Source organism: Pseudoliparis swirei, chromosome 19 (assembly GCF_029220125.1).
Source record: "Pseudoliparis swirei isolate HS2019 ecotype Mariana Trench chromosome 19, NWPU_hadal_v1, whole genome shotgun sequence".
NCBI lineage: Eukaryota > Metazoa > Chordata > Actinopteri > Perciformes > Liparidae > Pseudoliparis > Pseudoliparis swirei.
In genome coordinates, this window is record NC_079406.1 from 9842460 (window position 1) to 9865860 (window position 23401).

A 23401-nucleotide genomic window follows, 5' to 3' on the forward strand; every position below is an offset into this window, starting at 1 on the left:
TTACTTGTTTTTCATCTGGCTACACTAGTTTTAAGATATTTGTGGGTTCTTCAAGGCTAGATACTTTTACTTGTTTTAAGAAATCTTGGCAAGTCAAATTTTCCTGTTCTGTTGGCAGATAATTTGGCTTATTTCAAGTAATATTCCCTCATTTTATTACTTTTTTTTCTTGTTTTTTGAGGCCGAGTTTTTGCAGTGTAGTGGCTTCTAGATTGAACAGATTTCATCAGCTGCCCTCATCGGCCCTTCATGGTCGTCACCGGCTCCGGCTCCCCGTGTCCCTTCACCGGCTCCAGGCCCCGAGTCCCTTCACCGGCTCCAGGCTGAGTGTCCCTTCGCCGGCTCCAGGCCCCTGTCCCTTCACCGGCTCCAGGCCGAGTGTCCCTTCGCCGGCTCCAGGCCCCGTGTCCCTTCGCCGGCTCCAGGCCCCGAGTCCCTTCGCCGGCTCCAGGCCCCGTGTCCCTTCGCCGGCTCCAGGCCCCTGTCCCTTCACCGGCTCCTGGCCCCTGTCCCTTCACCGGCTCCTGGCCGAGTGTCCCTTCACCGGCTCCAGGCCCCTGTCCCTTCACCGGCTCCAGGCCCCGTGTCCCTTCGCCGGGTCCAGGCCCCGAGTCCCTTCTCGGGCTTCAGCTCCTCCTTACCCATCGCCACCCTAGTCCCCCAGAGCCTGCATTTTGGACTTCATCTTTGCTAACTCTATTTCTCTTCCCTCCATCCTCCTGCCAAAGATTCTTCTATTCTTTTTTTTTTGTCTTAGAGAGATGTCCTCAAGGAGCTTATTCTCGTCCTTCATCTGTTGGAGCTCCGTCTTCAACAGTCCAACTTCAATCTGGTTTTCGTCCTGAACCCCTCTGAGCTTAACCACCTGGATCTGTTTGTTGTTGTTCAGGGCCTTGATTTCCTCCCTTGCCACTGTGAGCTCCATCTCCTTGGTCCTTAGTGTCTTTTTCATGACAAGCTTTTCCTCCTTCACCACTGTGAGCTCCATCTTCTGGGTCCTTTCTGTCTCTTTCAGGACCAGGTTTCCCTGCTTAAACACTTGGCGTACCGGATTGTGGATCCATTTAGTCTCTTTCAGGACCTGGTGTTCCTCATTCGCCTTTTGGAGCTCTATCTCTAGGGTCCGGTTTCTCTCTGTAAGGACCTGGTTTCTCTCCGTAAAGACCTGGTTGTTCTCCTTTAGCAGTTGGAGCTCCAGCTCCTGGGTCTCTTTGGCCTCTTTCACCAGTTGGATTTCCATCTCCAGTTCCGGGTTCCGGTTTGTCTCTTTCAGGACCAGGTTTTCCTCCTTCGCCACTGTGAGTTCCATCTCTAGGGTTTGGTTTTTCTCCGTAAAGACGTGATTTCCCTCCTTCGCCACTGTGAGCTCCATCTCCTGGGTCCTTATTGTCTCTCTCAACATTTGGCGTATCGCGAAGTGGACCCAATCACCCTCTTTCATGTTTTCCTCATTCCACACTTGGAGCTCCATCTCTACGGTCCGGTTTCTCACCGTAAGGACCTGGTTGTTCTCCTTTAGCAGTTGGAGCTCCAACTCCTGGGTCTCTTTGGCCTCTTTCACCAGTTGGATTTCCATCTCCAGTTCCGGGTTCCGGTTTGTCTCTTTCAGGACCAGGTTTTCCTCCTTCGCCACTGTGAGCTCCATCTCTAGGGTCTGGTTTTTCTCCGTAAAGACCTGCTTTTCCTCCTTTGCCACTGTGAGCTCCATCTCCTGGGTCCTTATTGTCTCTCTCAACATTTGGCGTTTCGCGAAGTGGACCCAATCACCCTCTTTCATGTTTTCCTCATTCCACACTTGGAGCTCCATCTCTACGGTCTTCAGAACTATTTGCCTACACCTTGCTGCCAGAGACCTGGCAACGCTGCCTTTTATACAGCTGAGCCACATTTGGCTTGAGGGAGGAAGCAGTTTAAAACCTCAGTATGGCTTGAAGATACTCATCAGTGAATTTGGACCTGTACTTTGACTTATTAAAGTTCATGGTGGAGAAGAGCTTTTCACACATGTTCTCCCAAAAAAGCACATGGTCCGCTTGATCATCCTGGAAAGCTCAGGGAAGGTGGGGGCCAAGACTCTCAAAAATTGTCCAAGCTTGTTTGCTTTTCCACTCACCTCCCTGAACTTGGCTTTGAGTTCAGATTAGCTCAATTTAAAGCACAGGAGAGGCATCTTGCACATCGCAGGAGAATTCAATTCAATTCAATTCAGTTTATTTGTATAGCCCAATTTCACAAATTACAAATTTGTCTCGGAGTGCTTTACAATCTGTACACAGACATCCTGCCCCTAAAACCTCATCGGACCAGGAAAACTCCCAAATAACCCTTCAGGGGGGAAAAAAAAAAGAAGAAGAGAAGGACAGAGGAGACAGATCTCTCTCCTAGGATGATGAGATGATAGAGATGAGATGTACAGAGACAAGGACAGGACGAGAGTTAAATAAATACAATGAATATGAAGGGGTAAGCAAATATCAGAAAAGTGTCTCTGTGTGTCTTGAAGTCTGCAAACCTGTGATCAAATTCCTCCTGAAGCTTTTCAATTTATGAAACTCTTTAAGACGTTTCCCCTGCTAAGCCAATGTACCTTGTGAAGTAGAGCACATCCTCATATGCTGACTCTATTTCCTTCAAAAAGGCGCGGAACTACCGGTGCTTTAAGCCCCTGGATCTGATATGGCTGATAAATTTGACAACGACAGATATTGTCACAACTTCAGGCATTTACTACAATGGGCCTTCTGATGGATAATGCAGTGCAGATCAATGGCTTCTTCCACACCCTCCTCTTCAAGTTTTCTTTGAATAAGTGCCACCAGTCCATTTCTCCTCCCTGTCATTGATGGCGCTCAGTCGATTGTTATTCCAGGAAACCTCTTCCATGGTAAATCGGCATCCACAATGGAATCACACAGCTGGCGGAATATCTCCTGAGCTATTGTCTGGGCCATGCATTGGAATCATTGCGAGCAACTCCTCCATCACTTAAAAATTGTCATCAATGCCACGGACATGCATTGCGAGCTGTCAGTGATGTCTTTGCTCTCATCAAGAGCGACCGAGTTTGCACGGAAATGTTTGGTTTTCTCACGCAGTAGATCGTATATGTTACCTGATAGGTCAGAAATGTACTCTGCCATTGTGTTGGCTGAAAAACTGATGTTGTCCAACTGACCTTTCTTTTCTGGACGAACAATATTTGCTGTATTTTCCTTCCTTGGTGTCACTCCTGAATCAGGTTTCAACCTAGTCACTAATGCTGCCTTTGCATGAGTTTACTCTTGGATTATTCACAGCTTTGAGGTGGCGTGGCTCATCTCCAATTCTTTACTCTATGGAAACAGTTAGAATTTCCGACATCTACCATGGAAGAAATAACCACTATTTCCGCTTTATAATTATTTTGGAAATCCCACAAACGTCGAAACATCAAATGCCCTTGTGTCTGGGTTCATAACATCACCCGTAGGCTCACACAGCTCGGTGACTTTCAGAGACTATGTCTGGATAATTACCACTTCCAGCGCTACGAGAGTTTCAGCAGCCAGTTTGATTCACCAACGAGACAACGTCAGTAATGACGGGCAAAGCATCTCAACACTGATTGGCTTTTGCAACTCAGCATCGGGCGAAAATCCGTGTAATTCGCATATGTGCATTGACTTTGCGTGAACGCAGCATATTGGTGCTATTGATTTTTTGCTCCGTCCCGATGCGCGCAAACCGGTGGCGGAGCTCCGCGGCGCACGAGTCGGCGGGCGGAGGACTGTTAACGCGACACGTAGAGACAGAAATGACATGCTGCTGCTGTAATGTGGCGGTAATTTTTTTTTCTGTCATGCGATCTACCATACTACGCCGCGATCGACTGGCAGGTCGCCGCGATCGACGGATTGAGCACCCCTGCTATAAGGCATACTTGCTCTAATTGACTATTATTTAGAATAAAAATCATTAAGACCCCGTTTACACGATGGGAAAACGCATATATTTACACAAAAACGGAGGTTTTATCACGGAAAACGATCATTTCTAAAAACTCCGGCCAAAGTGGAGATTTCTGAAAACTTCGTTTTTGTGTTTGCGTGTGAACTAAGTCAAACAGAGTTTTAGGTTGTCAAATGTCACAGTATGTGACTAAAAATGCTTCACGTCATGTGAGCGTCCTATGTTTACAGTTAGTTTGCTTCGGTGCGCCCGAGTTATTTCCTCCTTGACATGAGGATACTCCTCGGAGGTCTCGGACGGGTACTGTTCTAAGAACAATACCAACATATCCCTATATTTAGTTTGGCATGATTCCCAATCCACATTATCGAGTGCTTTATTTGCCTTATAATCTAAGGCGACTAGAAGCAGCAGCTCCACTTCGCTGTCTGTCCATACAAATGAACCTCGCGCCATATTTACTCTCTAAAGTCCTTTAACTCCCACGTAAAGCAAATCTCAAGGACTGCATTCTTTCATCTACGTAATATTTCAAAAATCAGGCACATCTTGTCTCAAAAAGATGCAGAAAAATTGGTTCACGCGTTCGTTACTTCGAGACTGGATTACTGCAACTCCTTATTAGCAGGCTGCTCTAATAAATCTCTTAGGTCCCTCCAGTTGATCCAGAATGCTGCAGCTCGTGTTCTCACTAAAACTAAGAAAAGAGATCACATCACTCCTGCACTAGCTGCTCTGCACTGGCTCCCAGTAAAATCAAGAATCACTTTTAAAATTCTTCTCTTAACCTACAAAGCCTTGATTGGTGATGCTCCATCATATCTTAAGGAGCTTGTCGTACCATATTGCCCCACTAGAGAGCTACGCTCACTAAATGCGGGACTACTTGTAGTTCCTAGAGTCTTAAAAAGTAGAATGGGAGCCAGAGCCTTTAGTTATCAAGCTCCTCTTTTATGGAACCAGCTTCCAATTTCAGTCCGGGAGGCAGACACAGTCACCTCGTTTAAGAGTCGACTTAAGACTTTCCTCTTTGACAGAGCTTATAGTTAGGGCTGAATCAGGTTTGCCCTGGTCCAGCCCCTTGATATGCTGCTATAGGCTTATAGCTGCCGGGGACGTTTTAGGATGCACTGAGTACCTATCTCCTCTTTTTTCTCTCCTTAAGGATGAATTTTCATCTCTCAATCACACGTTACTAACTCTGCTTTCTCCCCGGAAGTCCTTTTGACTTTACGTCTCATGGGGTCATCGGACCCTATGAGACGGCATAGATCCTATCTGCCTGATGGATCGTCTGGGTCGTGGAATTCCTGCTCATGACTACGCCACTGTCCTGTTGAGACTCCGCCCTCCTCCTCCCCACCGCCATCTGCCTGATGGATCGTGGAGGTCTCCATCGTGGAATATGCCTACTATGAACTATTCATACACTCTGTCATATTCATTGAATGTATTTTAACTCTAAATCTGTCCTTCTGTACACATTACATCTATTGCATCTGTCCATCCTAGGAGAGGGATCCTCCTCTGTTGCTCTCCTCCAGGTTTCTTCCCTTTTTTTCCCCCTGAAGGGTTATTTGGGAGTTTTTCCTGGTCCGATGTGAGGTTTTGGGGCAGGGATGTCTATGTGTACAGATTGTAAAGCACTCCGAGACAAATTTGTAATTTGTGAAATTGGGCTATACAAATAAACTGAATTGAATTGAAGTTGGTCGTGTTTTTCGTAGTTGTTGGCTTTGAGAATTCTGATTGGTTTGCATGTCTTTATCCTTCTCGTTACACTGCCGACTACATGTTTGGCATAGTTATGATGGCGCCCGGGGGCGTATTTATGCGGGTTCATATAAACAGAAACTTTTTTGAAAACGACCTTGTGTGTACAACGTTATTTTTGAAAACGGAGGGGCAGAAATATTTGTTTCTGTAAATACACGGCTATGTGTAAATGTGGCCGAAGAAAGCAAAGGAAGTGCATAGGCCTACTAAAGATTTGAAGGGCCAAGTGAAAGAGTAACCGCCCATACGGGTAGCACTAAGAAGTAAGGCAAAGATTCATTGGTCAATACTACACCTGGCATTCCATTGTTTGTGGAATTTTGACAGGGTTGTTGCACAAATATCATACAAGAGCAGAGTAGAAATCTTAGAGCAGATATTTCCAGAGCACACAGAAGCAGTCGTGTGACAAGAAGGGCTGGAGCGCATAATATATCTGAGATACAGTTTGAGCAGAAATCCATGCACCAGCATGGGCTCTTTCATCGTGAGGATTGGGTTTTGTGGGAAAGCATTACACGAAAAAGAGAAATCTATAAATTATGCTGGCAAATTGAAAGACCACTCTTGAATAAAGATATGAAAAAGCACCATAAGCAACCAGGCCATACCTTTTCTAGGCTCTTTAAAATGATTAATGTGAGTGAGAGATGGAATAGGTCACCATTCCATTAAATTAAATTCTGTTTATTTTGTATAGTCCAAAATCACAAATTTGCCTCAGGACTTTACAATCTGTACATCCTCTGTTCATTATAATGAGTTTGTGTGCATAAGCTTCAGAGATGCATCTTATTGTCTGATGAGTTTGTGTTCACCTCTAATTAATCATGTAGCTGCAAATTGTTGAATCATTAGCCTAATGCTCCTATAAAATCATTTGCCCCACACACACTAACATTGTAATGGATTGATAATGTTTGTGTTTAGTACAAGCTTTCCTTCATGTCTTAAGATAATTAAAAAGAGAACTCACTGATCTGTCTTCATTACTTTCTTATCCATGAATATATTTTCTTTCTGTAGCATATTTGATCTGTGCTGTGAAAACCAGGTATCTCCATAACATCACCTTTCCATCAGTATAGTAACCCTGTTTTCAGGTTTCTGACTGCATTTTTCTGATCATAGAATGGGTTTAACATTTTTTATAGGAAGATAGGAGAAAATTCTTCTATTCCTAAAAGAAAAGTAATCTTTCATTTTCATAAAAAGTATTGAATCACCAAATATAGAAATACATGGTTTTCAGTTAGGTAGCTACAATTTTTAACCATAATCAGTGATTGAAGCATTCCTGGTGCTTCTCATTGGTAAGGTTTTAGTCTAATTTAATATTAGGGACTAAAGGTGCGTTCACACCAAAAGCAAAACTATTTTTCGCGTCGCCCAAAACGCGTGAGTTTACTCGCTCGACCATTCACCGTGTTCAGGTCATAAGCGTCGAGACGCTCCACGAGGGGCGGGGCTTATCTCCGTGTCTCGTCTCCGTAAAGACAGTTATCATCTCCTTCATCCACCAGAATAACTAACCCCTAGTTCTGCTTTATATTTGTCGTGGACATCTCACACACTAATGCCCTCGTGTTTGGGTTCATGACATCAAATATCGCGTCTATCGCAGCCACAAGCGTCTGTACGTTGACTTTACATGGGATTCGGTCGCGCGAAAAAATAGTTTAGCTTTTGGTGTGAACGCACCTTAAGATGCAAGTAAAAGACACAAGTAAGGGAAACAAGGATGCAGTTAAGAGACTTGGGGAGCACCCTTAGCTTCGTGAATAATGTGTTTTACCATAATGAAAACCCAAAGCACACAATTTTGCAAACAAAACAAACGGGTTTAGCACCTTAATGTGTCAACTCTTCTTAATGGCATATAAAAACAAGCGACAACTCAATGATTCACGAAGGCTGGTTTTAGCTGCCAGGCATTGCGATCAAGGTTGTAAAAACCTGTTACCTTCCTTCATTGATCCACCACTAACCCTCCAGATTCATTTAAATCCTGCTGAGTTATGGCTCCATCAAATTAGTTCTATGAGAATCCAGCTGATGATGGGTCTTACACTTTTCAACTCCACCTATTGTGAATCTACCAAAGGTCGCTCTGCTGTTGCTTTGAGGCTCGTTCGAGTCAGGCCGGCGCAGAATAGATTACCGATGATTGCTGCACAATGCATACCGGTGCGCCTTGATCCCAGCTTGCTCCTACGTCATGCACACAAGAGCAACAATATCCTCATTAGATCAAGAACTCAATATTGGTGTGGCTGTGTGCCGTGCACGGTATAGATCTGTTTCCTTCAGGTGTATGCATGTGCATGCTCTGATATTTAGATGCTAAATACTCTAGCTCTTGGGTAGCTTGCATGCTAGCTATAGCACTTACAATGGACAGCAATGACGTACCATTGCAATAGTTGTCATTCAATCACACACGTATAACCAACACGTTTGACATAATCAGACAGGCAACGTCACACACAGGATACACAAGCACACAGAATTTTTTATTGTGATGAAGTTTGGAGTCTATATTCTGAATGTGCATTTGTTGAAACAAATAGGCTACACAATTAAACTGATGGACTCTCAGAAGGAGCATTTATCAAACTGAGAAGCACACAGTCATCTTTCTCCAGTATGAATTAAACAGTGACTAGACAGCACTACGAGAAAGCTGCCAACAGCCAGCGTTGGAGGAACATTTTTTGGAGGAACTTCATTTTATAGTTGCAGTTGGCAAAATGCAAATGTAAAACTACCCTCAATCAAAAATACTACCTACTGTAATTAAGATAACCAAGATAAGAAAACTAGATTTACTGAAATGAAAGTCCGGATTAACTCTATACCCATAATGAATTGAAAAATAGGTTTAAGAGTTGTTCATGTTTCATGAGACCTCGTTAAGCAAGTGTTTGAATTGCTTTTTGGGTGTGTGTGGATGTTGTTGATCCTCTAGGTGTACTCCCATGGAAGTGGAGCGATAGAAAGGTCTGCAGCTTCAAACATTATTTTCATTTAAAGAATGATCATAAAAAAAGACACATGGGTCGAGAAACACTTGCAGTTAGATGATCGACAGACTTGCAATAACAAGCCACATGGGGGCAACGGAAAACAAGCAGGAAACACAATTCATTTCAATTCAGTTTATTTTTTACAGCCCACAATCACACATTACAAATTTGCCTCAGAGGGCTATAAAATCTGTACACATACATTGGATCTTCCCTCATGTTATGCTGTAATCTTTCATCCACCCTTTCTTGTAATTTCGATGCTTTTGTACCTGTACTCTGGCAAACGACAAATAAATATATCAATCAATCAATCAATCAATCAATCAAACTCCCAAAAATAGAGAAAACCTTTTCACAGGGAAAAAAGGGAAGAAACCTTCAGGAGAGACAATCTGTACACATACGACATCCCTGTCCCCTCACATCGGATCATAATTATCTCATAATTATAATATGGTGAATCAAAATGATGAGATAGTGTCACATAATTATAATATAGTAAATCATAATTAAGTATGGGGATTAAGTATGAGCATAAGTATGATTTACACAGGATCTTAATTTTTTCAGCACATTGGTGGAAATGGGCTTTCATATATACGCAACCAGGTGGTGCTGCTGTTTCTTTAACTTTGAGGGTCATTCAGTTTATTTTACACAGCCCAACATCACAAATTACAAATTTGCCTCAGAGGGCTTTACAATCTGTACACATACAGCATCCCTGTCCCAGGACCTCATCAGATCAGGAAAAACTCCCAAGAAATAGAAAAAAAACTTTCATAGTGGAAAAAAGGGAAGAAACCTTCAGGAGAGCAACAGAGGAGGATCCCTCTCCCCGGATGGACAGAAGCAAGAGATGTCCTGTTTACAGAATGAACAGCATTACAGAGTTACATAAACGCATTCAATGAATATGACAGAATGTCATCCATCCATGTCATTCCAGAAGAAGACTGTTCCATAAACTCTGAGCTAAGACAGTAATATCTCGGTCAACCCAAGTCTTGAACTTACAGTGGGAGAACAATCAGGAGAGGGTTTTTGGAGTGGGTCAAATCCATGCAGGAAAAAAAATCACCAAGGAGCAGGGAACAGCTTTAGCCATCCAAAATGTCCAAGTTTCTCTTTAACTCTCTCGTTGATGATAAAAACACTGAACAACGTATTAGACTAATTGAAATGTTGACCTGATAATGTCTATATAATAATAATAATATGTAAGGCACTGGCACTCTTCATTCAAGAATATCAGAGTGCCACAGAGCCAGTACGTAGTTTAACTAACTATAATAAAAAAAGGAATAGTTGGCAATCTACTCAGTCATAATAAAAAGGGTTTTAGGCCAGTCTTAAAATATTCCAGTGTCGGTATTGCCCTTAAGTGGTCAGGGAGATGGTTCCATAAGCGGAGCGCTGCTGAGCAAAAGGCCCGGTCTCCCATGGTGTGGAGCTTGGTGTTGGGGACCAGAAGGAGCGAGCTGTTTGTAGATCTGAGGGTGCGGGTGGAGGTTTTGGGAGTAATGAGTTCTTGTAGGTATGGAGCTGCATGTCCATTTCTGCATTTATGGGTGAGTAGCAGGAATTTGTAGTCAATCCGGAATGAGACAGGGAGCCAGTGTAGTGAGTGGAGAATGGGTGTTATGTGATCTCATATTTCCAGACTCTAATCAGGATCCTGGCAGCTCTGTTTTGAATGTATTGCAGTTTTCGGATGCTCTTGTCAGTGATCCCAGTAAAGAGTGAATTACAGTAGTAGGAGATACATGCATGGACGAGCTTCTCTCCATCTGGCAGGGTTAAAGTGGGGCGGAGTTTGGAGATGTTTTTGAGATGGTAAAAGGAGGTTTTGCACAGGTGTTTTATATGGTCGTTAAAAGTCAGGTGAGGATCAAACCTAACTGATTATTGACTGGAGGAGAAAGGTATGACCTGAACATTGTAGGTGAGAGAAGTTATGGAGGATGACTGAACCTGGTGTGGAATGCCAACAAGGAGGGCTTCAGTTTTGCTACTGTTTAACTGGACATTAGAGCATTAATAAAAAATAAAAACAAAACACAATAACAATACTAAATACTAAAATACTAAATATAAGAAGGAAACAAAATATATACACAAGGCAGTGACCAAAGTGAATTTCCAGCAGGTTAAACTTATCAGCCTCATAAAGATATGCACCAGAGATTTGAGGTTCTGCTCGCGGGACCAGTGAGCTCTGCAGCACCGGGCGGTCAGCGCGCTGTGTGGCCGTCGAGAACAGCCTGATCTCGGCAGGACTTTTTAAAAATGCTCCGCTGTCTCTGTCTCCGTAGCGGTTAAACATGAGATATAATAATTGGGTTTTGAAGAATCTAACGAGCACAAAGTGTTTATTATTTATTCACAAATAACGTTAAGTCAGTTTGACTGAGGGTTAAGATTCATAACTTAATTTTTTTATTAAATTTAACATTGGACAGGCGGTGTGTTTTTACATGTGTAATATAACTATATATACAAATATACACACAATATATTTATAAACACAATACATATATATATATATTTATAAATATTTGTTTTTTATTTTTTACACAATATATATACAATTTTATGTCTGATTATCTTATTTTGAATTGTGTTTATAAATAAATTTATATATCCACACACACAATTGAAAATAAAATAAAAGGATAATGAAAAAATCAGGGTTGTCATATTTTGTTTAATAATAATAATAATACATACAATTTCTATAGCGCTTTTCATAGTACTCAAATACGCTTGTTTGACTGTAAACTATTATTTACAGTGAATAATTGGAGAAAACTCATGAGCAAGGACAACTGATGTAGTGACGTCATCAAGTCAGCTGCTTTTCCAATCGCAGAACGACCGACCTCCGTCTTCCCATCCTTTGGAGTCTGGACTCCCAAGACCAAACTCCCAAGTCCAGACTCCAAAAGAACACAAGTCTGTACTCAGTGTACTTGGAATTAATAAACGGCTTTGGAGCAGTCTGGACTTGCATCCTCCCAGTGAGACTATGGCAGCGGGTTGTGTTTAAGCACAGCTGAAGAGTGGATGAAGTGGGGGTGTGGCTCAAGGAACAGCGCTGGAATGGATAAGTGGCCTCAGCTGTGTTCAATTTGGGTTTTGTTTGTCTTTCATATAAGAGCAGGTCTAGCTGGTGAATGGGAGAGAGAATGGGGAGCTGAAGGCCACGAAGCAACGATTTGACCGGCTGCGGTCAATACAGAGAAATAAAAGTTCATACTGCCAAACTCCCGTGTCTTGTCCTGATTTGTGCCCCTCCGACACCAACACTTGTTACAGAGACATATTCAGTTCTGACAGAAAGGTAGGACTGAAACCACTTGAGTGCAGAGTCTGATAGTCCAACAGTGGTGTAAAGGCGCTCCAGGAGGACTTTGTGATCCACTGTGTCAAATGCAGCAGTCAGATCCAGGAGGATGTGGACTGAGGGTGATCCTGCATCGGCTGTCATCAGCAGGTCATTCGTAACCTGAGCAAAGCTGTTTCAGTGCTGTTGGCTGAATGAAATCCTGACTGAAAATGTTCAAACAAGTTGTTGGTTCTGAAGTTGAGAAGCGACTTACTAAGGCAAGGTTGGAGTTAGGGTCCGTGTACGTAATGTTATTTTGTTTTTTCGTTTCATTCCAAATACGGAAATCACGTGGTTTTTTCGTTTTCCGTTTGAAAACCAAAAACGGAATACCACCTCCGTATTTCGTTTCTGCTGTCTGAAACCAAAAACAACAGAACGGAAGTGCTTAAAATGAAAGTCAAAATAAAAGCCAGTGATACATATTCGTATTAACCTAAGAAGAATATTAATTAATCAATATAAAGAATAAATAATTAAACGGGGATATTTTAACGATGCAAACACATAGCAGGGTAACGTTAGAAGAATATTAATTAGTCAATATAAAGAATAAAGAATTAAACCTGGATATGTTAGCGACAGTGGTGACGACGGGAAGTTTAATATTCATGTACACAGCAAGAATCACCTTCTCACTTAATCGTTGCATTGTTTGATGCAACACAGTTAATCAACATGTAATTAAATAACTATTTCACACTCATTAATTATTCAGAATGGTTAACTGAAGATATTGAAATGTGTGAAAGTAAGTTAGTCTGGGGGGGCGGGGAAAATATTTGTTTATCAAGAATCTGAAAATGTCTATTTTGCAATGACAATCACAGAATCGAGAGAATCTGGCCAGAAATCAACAACCGGGTTAACTACCCATTGAAAGCTGCATTGGTCCAACTGGTGGATCAGGAGGAGCTGGACATGGAGGACCAGATGACTCGGTTCTGTGTGTCATCTTTGACATGCCAGTTGGCTCAAATCGGTGTTAACCGAACTGTGCAAGCATGGAATGCACACAGGATTCCTGGTATGTCTTCGGGTTGGTCTTTCAAGCCTTTTTTAATGTGAATAATTATTTTCAAAATGTTTTACTATTGAATGTTTCTTAAACATGTTTAATCAAATACTAGAAGGAGCATGTTGCAATCCATGGCATGGTTGTGACAGCCACATTGAATTATTATTACAGGGAGGGGGATACCAAATTACTTGGCCAGAGATAGATGCCCAAATAAGCTGTCGACAGACCTTTTGCCAAATGCATCTGTGGCTGCAGACTGGTACGACCAGGAAGTGGGCTCACTGACACGAGTGTCAGACTTTGGCACCAACCCATTTCCAAGTTTACAGGACCAGGAAGCTGCAGTGAGGGAATTTGCTCTGCAGTGCCCTGATACAAGTGTACTGCTGGACAATGCAGTGAATAATCTGCCACAACCGTTCAAAGATGGACTCAAAGGCCTCATCGACATCTCAAGGAGAAATTGTCAACGCTGATGTTTTTTTGTGTGTCTAAGTTGTTATTGTCTGTGCTTTTTAATTGGTTCAACTGACGGATGTTTTTTCTTTTCTTCAAATGTTGGGGTTTAAAGGAGAAATATGTTCTTTTGAAGAAACACTTATGTCTTTAAAGTCTGGCACGAATTTCATGTTTAATCTGTAATGGGAAAGGCTGGACCTGTAACACCAACTATTGATAGTGACACGGTGTGTTGACCCCCTGCCAGTGTGAGTAAGGCACTGGAAGATGGCTTGTTCAGTGACCTCTGACCTAGGTAACAAACGTACACCCCAAAATATACACACACAAGACGGTTGCAGCCGGTTTCGGGCGGTGAAGCCATGATAACTTCATACATTAGCCACCATTGTATCACTTGTTTCAGGCTCATAAGTCGGTCTCCCCGACAGCCGGATATCACAGATTTGGACCCAGTGTGAAGATTTCCCACTGGAGGAGGACCCCTATGTGGTTGGGAACCTCGCTTGTTTATGAAGGGCAGCTTAAGGACCCTGACACCCTCAGTTTGGATGCCAATCTGATACCTATTGCTTCACTAAGAACACAGCTGATGTCTGAGCACTACAATCAAACAGCAGGAACAAACATCAATGATAAACAATCTGAGCCAACCTAGTAAATCAAATAATACTAAACACCATTTTGACCTGAGCTTGTAGCAGGTATAAAGCTTCAGTGGAAGCTCAGTCAGGACGGTTCATACATCTGACATTCACTTTTCATTCTGTGGTTTTTGGTTTCAGACAGCAGAAACGAAATACAGAGGTGGTATTCCGTTTTTGGTTTTCAAACGGAAAATTAAAAAACCACGTGATTTCCGTATTCCGTATTTGGAATGAAACGAAAAAACAAAATAACATTACGTACACGGACCAGTTATGTCTGTAATTGGCAATACCTCCGGGTCTAGGGTGGGCTTCTTGAGAAGGGGACGGATTACATTACATTACATGTCATTTAGCAGACGCTTTTATCCAAAGCGACTTCCAATAAGTGCATTTCAACCTAGAGTATAAACCAAGAACAACAAGAACACAGGAAGCAACACTTCCTCAACTCAGTCGAACCACAAAAGCACCACAATAAGTGCAAATCTGTGTTTTAATCCAGATATAGTCGGAAAAGATGTGTTTTCAGTCTCCGGTGGAAGATGTAGAGACTTTCTGCTGTCCTGATGTCAGTGGGGAGCTCGTTCCACCACTGAGGAGCCAGGACAGCAAACAGTGTGGATAAACTTAAATTAAACAACCCATTTGTAAGCCTTGTTCTTAGTCTTTCACATCCAACATGGAAAACAATACATCCAATTCTATTTGATATACTGTACCGGCCACCAGGTCCATATTCAGAATTTCTATCTGAATTTTCAGAGTTTCTATCAAGTTTAGTCGTTAAAACTATTAGATTTTAATATGCACGTCGATGTTAATAATGATTGCCTTAGTGTTGCATTTATCTCATAGTTAGCCTCGATTGGCTTCTGTCAGAGTACAGAAACCCACTTACTGCTTTGGCCACACCCTCAACCCTGTTCTTTTATATATTCCGTTCGATGTTTCACGATGGGCATCGCCTCGGCGTGACCAACTAAGGAAGCTCCAACACCACGTCTGTCAGTGAAAGACAGGTCAAACTGTGCTGGGGCCCTGCTCCCTCATATTATCAGTCGACCGCCCCTCTCAAATCATTCTCGTTTACTCTGTGAATTGTCTGTGTAGCGTAATTATCTCTGGCTAACACATTTTAGTTTTGCTAACGTCTCACGACGAGCGAACTCTTATGGTACACTATAGCGGACTAAACTCCCGTTTGCTTGAGCAATTTACCGTCAGGCTAACGCTAAGTGCAGCTAATTGTTAATATATTGACCTCCCTTGCCAGTTGCAATGTTGGGCAGCTACCCCACCAAAAAGGGGCAGAACCAAAGGCTAATGAGGCTGCATCCTGCCCATACCCTGCATCATGCGGGGCGTTCGTCTCATGCAGGGACCCTCATCCTATGTGCATATTATGCATGAGCGCTAAACACGCTCAGGCATCGCTGGCGGACCCACAGTCATTTCTGCACTGTGCGCCAATGCCTGAGACTGTCCTGGAAAGGAGGCTCAGAGAGGCAATATCCATAGGACCCCTGACTGTTTGGAACCTTCCCAAAAACCACAACCAGCAACCATCTGCTGCGAGCCTCTTCGAGCTGGGCAGACATGTTGAGTGCACGGAAATGCCTCCACTTTTCGAGGAGCTCCACGAACTGGAGCCGGGCAGCGATGCCAACTCTGACCACCTCGACATGGAGGAGGAGGACTCCACATTTCCTGTCCAGCTGTCCACACCCCCTAGTACATCCAACGTTGTCCCCCCCAGTGGACAGCAACTTATATGTGGTTTTCAAATGAGACGCGTCCAGATTGGGCAGAAAATGGCGAGCAGCCCAGTATGCTGCAGGGGGAGAACGAGACCTGTATGACGGTAAAAGACTGCCACCAGCCCAGCCGCCATCAAAGCAACCTCTGCCAGCAGTGCCATCTCCAACTTCTGGTTAGCATGAAATGATTAAATCTTAAAAGAACATTGATACTTCTGCCTGTACAGCTTTATACCTACGTCTGGGAGACAATGAGCCATAATCTGTGAACAAAGAAAGAGGAATGACCAGGAGGGACGACGACGGCTACAACTATAGTCGGAATGTGCCGCCAGAACAGCGGGTTCGGCGCGTGAGACTCTTCTGCAGCGATAAACCTGAACTTTAAGACTCCTGAATGCAGCTTTCTTTGTAGGCTTCTTCTTCTGTCTCTTTATTGACCGTACCCCTCGCCAGATATGTTTCGCTATCTTGTGGGTTTGCTAGGGCTCGTGCCTTTGCTAGCTTTTTCTTCTTCTTCATATTGTGCACTACAGTTGCACAGGTTGGCTCGAAAGTTGATTTTGTGGAGCAGCACCAGCCTCCTGTCCCTTCGACCCAACACAAGTTCCAGGCGTGTTGAACAGGGGTGCAGATCTTCTGTCCTGAGGGAACCCTATGTACGGAGAGTGGACTCTTCACCCGCAGGTGGTGAAGCAAGTCTGGCAGAAATACGACCAAGCAGACGTAGATCTGTCGGACAAAAACGCACCACTGGGGATGGATGCACTTGCACACACGTGGCCAAACATGCTGCTCTATGCATTCTCCCCGACTATACAGGGTGAGAAAACATGGCTTGTCGCTAATCATGATTGAGGTGGCCGTCCAAGAACTGGTAGACAGAATTAATACAGCCGTGGCCTCTCCCCATACGCAGGGACATTCTTTCCCAGGCAGGTGGGGAGATCTTCCCCCCTCACCCATTCCTTTCCAGTGTTCAGTAGTGGACCCACTGTTTTTTTACAAGATTTAGTAGACAAGGGTAAGGCCTTTTCTACAATTAAAGTTTATTTGGCGGTTATCTCAGCTCGTCATTTAGGCTTTGGAGAGAAGCCGGTGGGGCAGCATCTTTTAGTATGTCGTTTCATGAAAGGTGCTCGCCGTAAGCTCCTCGTTTCCAGGCCCCTGGTCCCGCTACGTGTTCCAATGGTGGTGTTGGAGGCCCTCTTAACACCCATTTGAGCCTATGGAGGCGGTGGAGATTAAGTTTATTTCACTCAAAACACTGTTGCTCTTGACTTTAATCACAGCAAAGCGTGTGAGTGACTTACAGGTTTTATCCATTCGCACTTCCTGCTTGCAGTTTGCTCCAGGGCTCGCCAAGGCCCATGCTCGGGCTTTGTGCCCAAGAGAGCTTGCAGCTTTTCATCCTCAGAGGAGCAAAGGCTTAACACATTATGTCCGGTGCGAGCATTGCATGTGTATGAGTAGATCGGCAGGTTTCAGGAAAACGGAGCAAGTGTTCGTGTCCTGGGCCACTCCTCACAAAGGCAAGCCATTGTCCCACCAGAGGCGGTCCCACTGGATTGTAGAGGCCATATCTCTATCTTATAGCTGTAGGGGTCTGCATTTGGTAGTCTTTCCACAGAAACCTATTCTGTCAGACCATTACCTCATAATGTTTTAGTTTATACTACCGGATTCTACACAGTTAGTCAAAGGTTTCTACACCTGATGTCTAACTAACACTGCTGTAGCTAAATTTAAAGAAGCGATTCCTTCAGCATTTGATTCAATACCACGTCTTATTGTGAGGAGGACTCCTGTGCTCACTTTAGTCCATCCCAGATTGATCATATTCTCAATAGTGCTACAGGCTCACTGAGAATGACACTAGACTTGTTAGCCCCTCTGAAGAAGACGGTGAGACAAAGGAGGTTTGCTCCCTGGTATAAATAACCATTAGACCCTCAAACATCACGAAAGCTTGAAAGCATATGGCGTTCTACTAATCTGGAAGAATCACGCTTAGTTTGGCAAGACAGTCTTAAAAGATACAAGAAGCACCTCTGTAATGCCAGAGCAGAATATTCTTCATCAGTAATAGAGAGAAATAAGAATGACTCCATGTTTCTCTTTAGCACTGTAGCCAGGCTGACAGTCACAGCTCTGGAGTCGTCTATTCCTTTTGATCTCAGGAGTAATGACTTCATGAACTTCTTCAATAAAAAGATTCTAACTATTGGAGACAAGATTACGGTAAAGGACAGATCACATACACACTTAATCCCTGTGCACTTCCAGCCCCGCTGTTGTCATCCTTTAAATAGTGAGTGATGTAGCAAACCAGAGAAAACGAGAGCTGCACAATATTACAGCAACAGGGACATATTGTGTGTGTATGTGCATGCTTAGGCTGGGTAATGGATCACTGTTTGAAGGCTGTTGAACAAAGAACAGTTGTGTTTTCCTCAGCTTTTATATATTAAATACTTGGAAATCACAAGAACCCAAAATGTTGATTTCAAAGAAAGCCAATTTGATTAATGTCATATGATCAAAACATTGCATTGTATTCTGGAATTTTTCCTTTGTGTTCGTCACAGCAGTGTTTGGTTTCTTGTAAAACATTGAAACCGATCAAACTTCTTCCCACCTCTTTCTGTCTATGAATGAACCCTACTTCATCATCCCCTTAGTTACATTGTAATTCAGTCACACATTTTGTTTCCTGTCACTCCCCATTTTCCATCTCACCCCATTAAGTTGTCATTCAATGTGACAAGCCTTTTTCTAGATTATTGTTTGTTAAGGAATGCCTCGCTTCGCACTGCTACACTTGTTATACACCATGTTATCTGTCCTCTGAGAGTTTGTGTGCGGCGGCTGTCAAGTGATGTGAAGATCGGTATGCCCCTTCAGCTATTTTAAATGATTGCATAACTCATAATCCTTGTACATGCTGAGAATATGAATAACAGGCACATGCGTTATCTTAAATCCTTTACACAGTAATTAGTTAGACTCATTTGATTGTGTTTGGCCAACTGGACGTTACATAAACAGGACAATTGTTTTCTTATTAAAGAAAATGAAAAAAATATTTGAGACCAGGAATTAGAAATCCACCCAAAGCCAGACACCACACCCCTATCTCATCCCATACACAAACACCTGTTGTAATGTATTGAAGAAAATTATACTTTGGACTAACTTAAAAATAATACTCTAATTGGTTACATCTAAATTATTTTTGTTCATACCAGTTTGTTTGAAAGCGACATTCTTGACTTGATTTCAATCAAAGTAATGCTTTGGCGAAAGACAAATGTTTACATTCAAGAACATTTATTTTAAAGACCACACAACTATTTTTCCTTTGGTAACTTAATTTCTTTATTTAGAAAAACATCATTTACCATTACATCCAAGTATAGCTTTTCTTTCAAATGAACCAATTAAAACACTAATGTGCTACAGGCAATTGTATTAATCTCTTGTATTACTTAAATCTTGGATTCAGTAATAACTATACATTTTGAATCATAGTTAAATCAATTGAATTAAATCAACTTGCAATCTGGAAAAACTTCCAAGAAATAGAAAAAACCCTTTCACAAGGAAAAAAGGGAAGAAACCTTCAGGAGAGCAACAGAGGAGGATCTCTCTACCCGGATGGACAGAAGCAATAGATGTCATGTGTAGAGAAGGAAGCATTACAGAGTTAAAACACATTCAATGAATGTGACAGATTATATGAATAGTTAGTAGGCATGGACCACGATCCAGACCTCCAAAATCCATCAGGTAGATGGAGGTAGAGAGGAGCACATCAGCAGGGCCATGGCATCAGACCCACCAGGTCCAATGGACCCTCTGAGACGTGAAGTCACAAAGACTCCGGGGAGGAAGCAGAGTTAATAATGTGCAATGTAGAGATGACAATACATCCATAAGGAGAGAGAGAAGAGGAGATGGATGCTCAGTATCCTAAAACATCCCCCAGCAGCCTATAAACCTACAGCAGCATATCAAGGGGCTGGACCAGGGCAAACCTGATTCAGCCCTAACTACAAGCTCTGTCAAAGAGGAAAGTCTTAAGTATACTCTTAAATGAGGTGACTGTGTCTGCCTCCCGGACTGAAGGTGAAGCTGGTTCCATAAAAGAGGAGCTTGATAACTAAAGGCTCTGGCTCCCATCCTACTTTTTAAGACTCTAGGAACCACAAGTAGCCCCGCATTTAGTGAGCGCAGATTCTGTTTAAAGAACCCTTTTCTGCCCAGGATGCTTTGAGTTTGACTTTTTGTTGTTGTGTTTAAATGGAGTTGCCGGTGGCAGGGAACAATAAACATTTCCCTTTTTTTAAATCTTTCGATTGTGTCTATTTTCCCAGCTTCCTTGCACTGCCCCACCCTAGCCGGCACTAGGGACAGCCCGTGCCACGACAGTATCTATCCGTCTTGTGACAATGCCAATAAGTACTCCTTTGTTTGTAAATGTCAAAGCAGAATATTCCAATAACAGCCCCACCCCTGTAGACTGTCTTTAAAACGCTGTGTGATATTCAATGTTCAGCACTCACTTCCACAGAATCGTTGTGGGTCTCTGTAACTGAGCCTCTTACTGCAAGAATAAATACAAAGATAAGTTTGGGTTTTTTGGTATTCGTAATTTCAGCCTAAAACGATCTTTTGCCGCGACACATGTAAAACATATTTGGACATATCTTGCTTGTTACGTCTCCTTCTCGGTCTAGGGCCAACCTTTTTTGAGCCACAGACCGGTTGTGTCAGACAATATTTTTCTCTCGACAATGAGCCTGTCCCATTTCGGGTGATGGGAGACAACGAGACCCGGCGTGTGCTCCTTTTGTCCAGTCAATGCAGAAAACCTGCTTCACTAAGATATGACGTTGGAAATAAAAGCAGGGTTTTCAGAGCTTTCTTGGCAATCTTGGGATATTCTGCCTTGATTCTGATCCAGAACACCGGCAGAGTTGATGTGTGAAATATATTTTTAAGGCCACCCTCATTTGCGATCTCCAGCAGTTGATCTTGTTCTGGCACGGACAGGCTCGATTCACCAGGTTTGTTCACACACTCTTTTAATAGCAAAGACAAGTGATTGTGCATCAGCTGGGAGAATGATGACTCGGCCTCAGTCAAAATCCCGGTCAATGTTTGAAACATGTGAAATATTCCCCTGTTCACTCGCAGTCCCCACAATTCTAGTTTGACTTTGCATGCAGCAACTTTATTGGCCAACTTGAAAACAGTTCTCATTTCCCCCTGAAGTGACTGATTGAGTTAATTGAGCAGATTGAATATATACGTTTTAAGATTCATTCTTTGTCACTGAAATGTGCCACCAGAGTGGGTTCGCCATTTGAGACTCGCCTGCAGTGATACACCCGTACTTTAAAGTACTGTAATGGGAATTTTATATATTCCGAGTTATATCATCTTTTACACTTTGTGAAGAGTTTATGTAAATCTTCTGTCCTGTAAGGTTAGTAAGTATATTGCATCACACACCACGTACCTTTTGTCAAAGAAACGATCACTTGTGGAGACAAATTATGACAAAGGACAGGATGAAGACTGATTGATAGGTGTTATAATTCCCAGAATATTTCAATGTTTACTCATCAAAGGAGCTAAATACAAATCTCCTTCTGGATCCTCCTTTTTGCTTCCTTTAAATACATGTTTCATTGACTCTGGAGTCTGCCAAGGGTGAACTGCTGAGGGACTCGGTAACCATGACTCTTCTTGCAAGAATAAATTATTCATTATTATTATTATTTCATAGACAAGTTCTGGTTCTTCGATATTCGGCATTTCAGTTTAAAAAGACTCAACATTGGGTGGGGACCAAATTTGCCATCGCAATACAACTGTTACACCTAGAACTTCTGTGTAGTTCTGTGTTCACTGTCTGCTTCTGTTGTGTTGTCTCTCATTCACATCGTCTTTTGTTTCAGACTCCTCCCTCAGGAGCCCGGCCCTCATTTTTTCCACCTGTGCATAGATCCTTTGTGTACTTAGTCTGGGTCAACCCCTTGTTCTGGGCCAGTTTGTCTCTAAATGTTTTCCAGAAGTAAAGACTTTGTTTTTTCATCAAGCTTGAGGTCTGCTTTTGAATCCTACTCCCCGTGGCTCCCAGCCATCCTTGACAACTAACGATGGCGAGATGAAGCCTCCTGAAGCATTCCATCTAATTGGTTCATTCAAGGGCCGAAGCTTCATTTGCTCTACTGCACCATCAAGTGGATAACAAATGTAAAACAGGCAGAGTGATTGTAACGACGCCATGACTGTGTGAACCAATGATGTTTGTGATGCAAATACATAAATTCTGAACTCATTAATCTGTTGTCTGTCTTCATGATACAATGGTGGGGTCAAAAGAGAAAGTGGAAACACATTGTGGAGACTGTCTTTATGTTACATGGGACACCATTTTATACATTTACATTTAAAAATAGCAAATTTCCACAGTGCTGGGCTTATGAAAATACACTAACGATAGTTCTTATTACTATGCTCATTCCTTATTCAGAGAGTTCAGCTCAAAAATGTTTCCAGGCAGGGGAATGTCTCTTCTTTCTTGCTGGTTACATCGCACAAAAAAAAGCTTGACTACTGTTGGCAGGTGTGGATTTTATAGCAATCATAGCGTGTATACCTAGTGTCAAACCAAATATAATAACGAAGGAATAAGACAACGTTGGGTATCACTTTAGTTTCAGTGAAACTCTTATCATCCAAAAGTAAAATTTATTGTCACATGTCAACTCTAATTGGCTGTTCGATTTGTCCATCAAACAGTAACTGAATTAACCCTATAAGCCTGCATCTTTATCATTGTATGAATATGATCTCCTTATTATTAGAAATGTGTGTTTGATACTTTTTTTGCATTGAGTCATGCTGGATTTGCTGAAAATGATTGGATGGCCCTTCCAAAAAAAAGTTCCACCAGCAGCCACTGTTTAAAAGCCTTATTCCGTTTCTTTAATTCACAGCACTCATCATTCCACCATGGAACTTCTGCCTCTTTCTACCAGAGTTCCTTAATTGTTTTATTCAAAGCTCTAATTATTGCTTCTCTCACATTTTCATTCAATATTTATACCTCCCATTTTCTATCCACATCTTTACACCTGGATTCACTAATATCTCTAAATATATTCCTTTTCCAAATACCCACCTTTCTGCTATATTAAACTTCCCTTCCTACTCTACAGAAAATGGTGTAGTCATCACTTCCAACAGTAGAATGCTTCCATACCGCACACACAAAGAACTGCCACTGACCGTGATGCTATAGTCGGATCTAAACATGACTCATTACCCAAGTGGAAATTAATTCTTGTATCACTCCCATC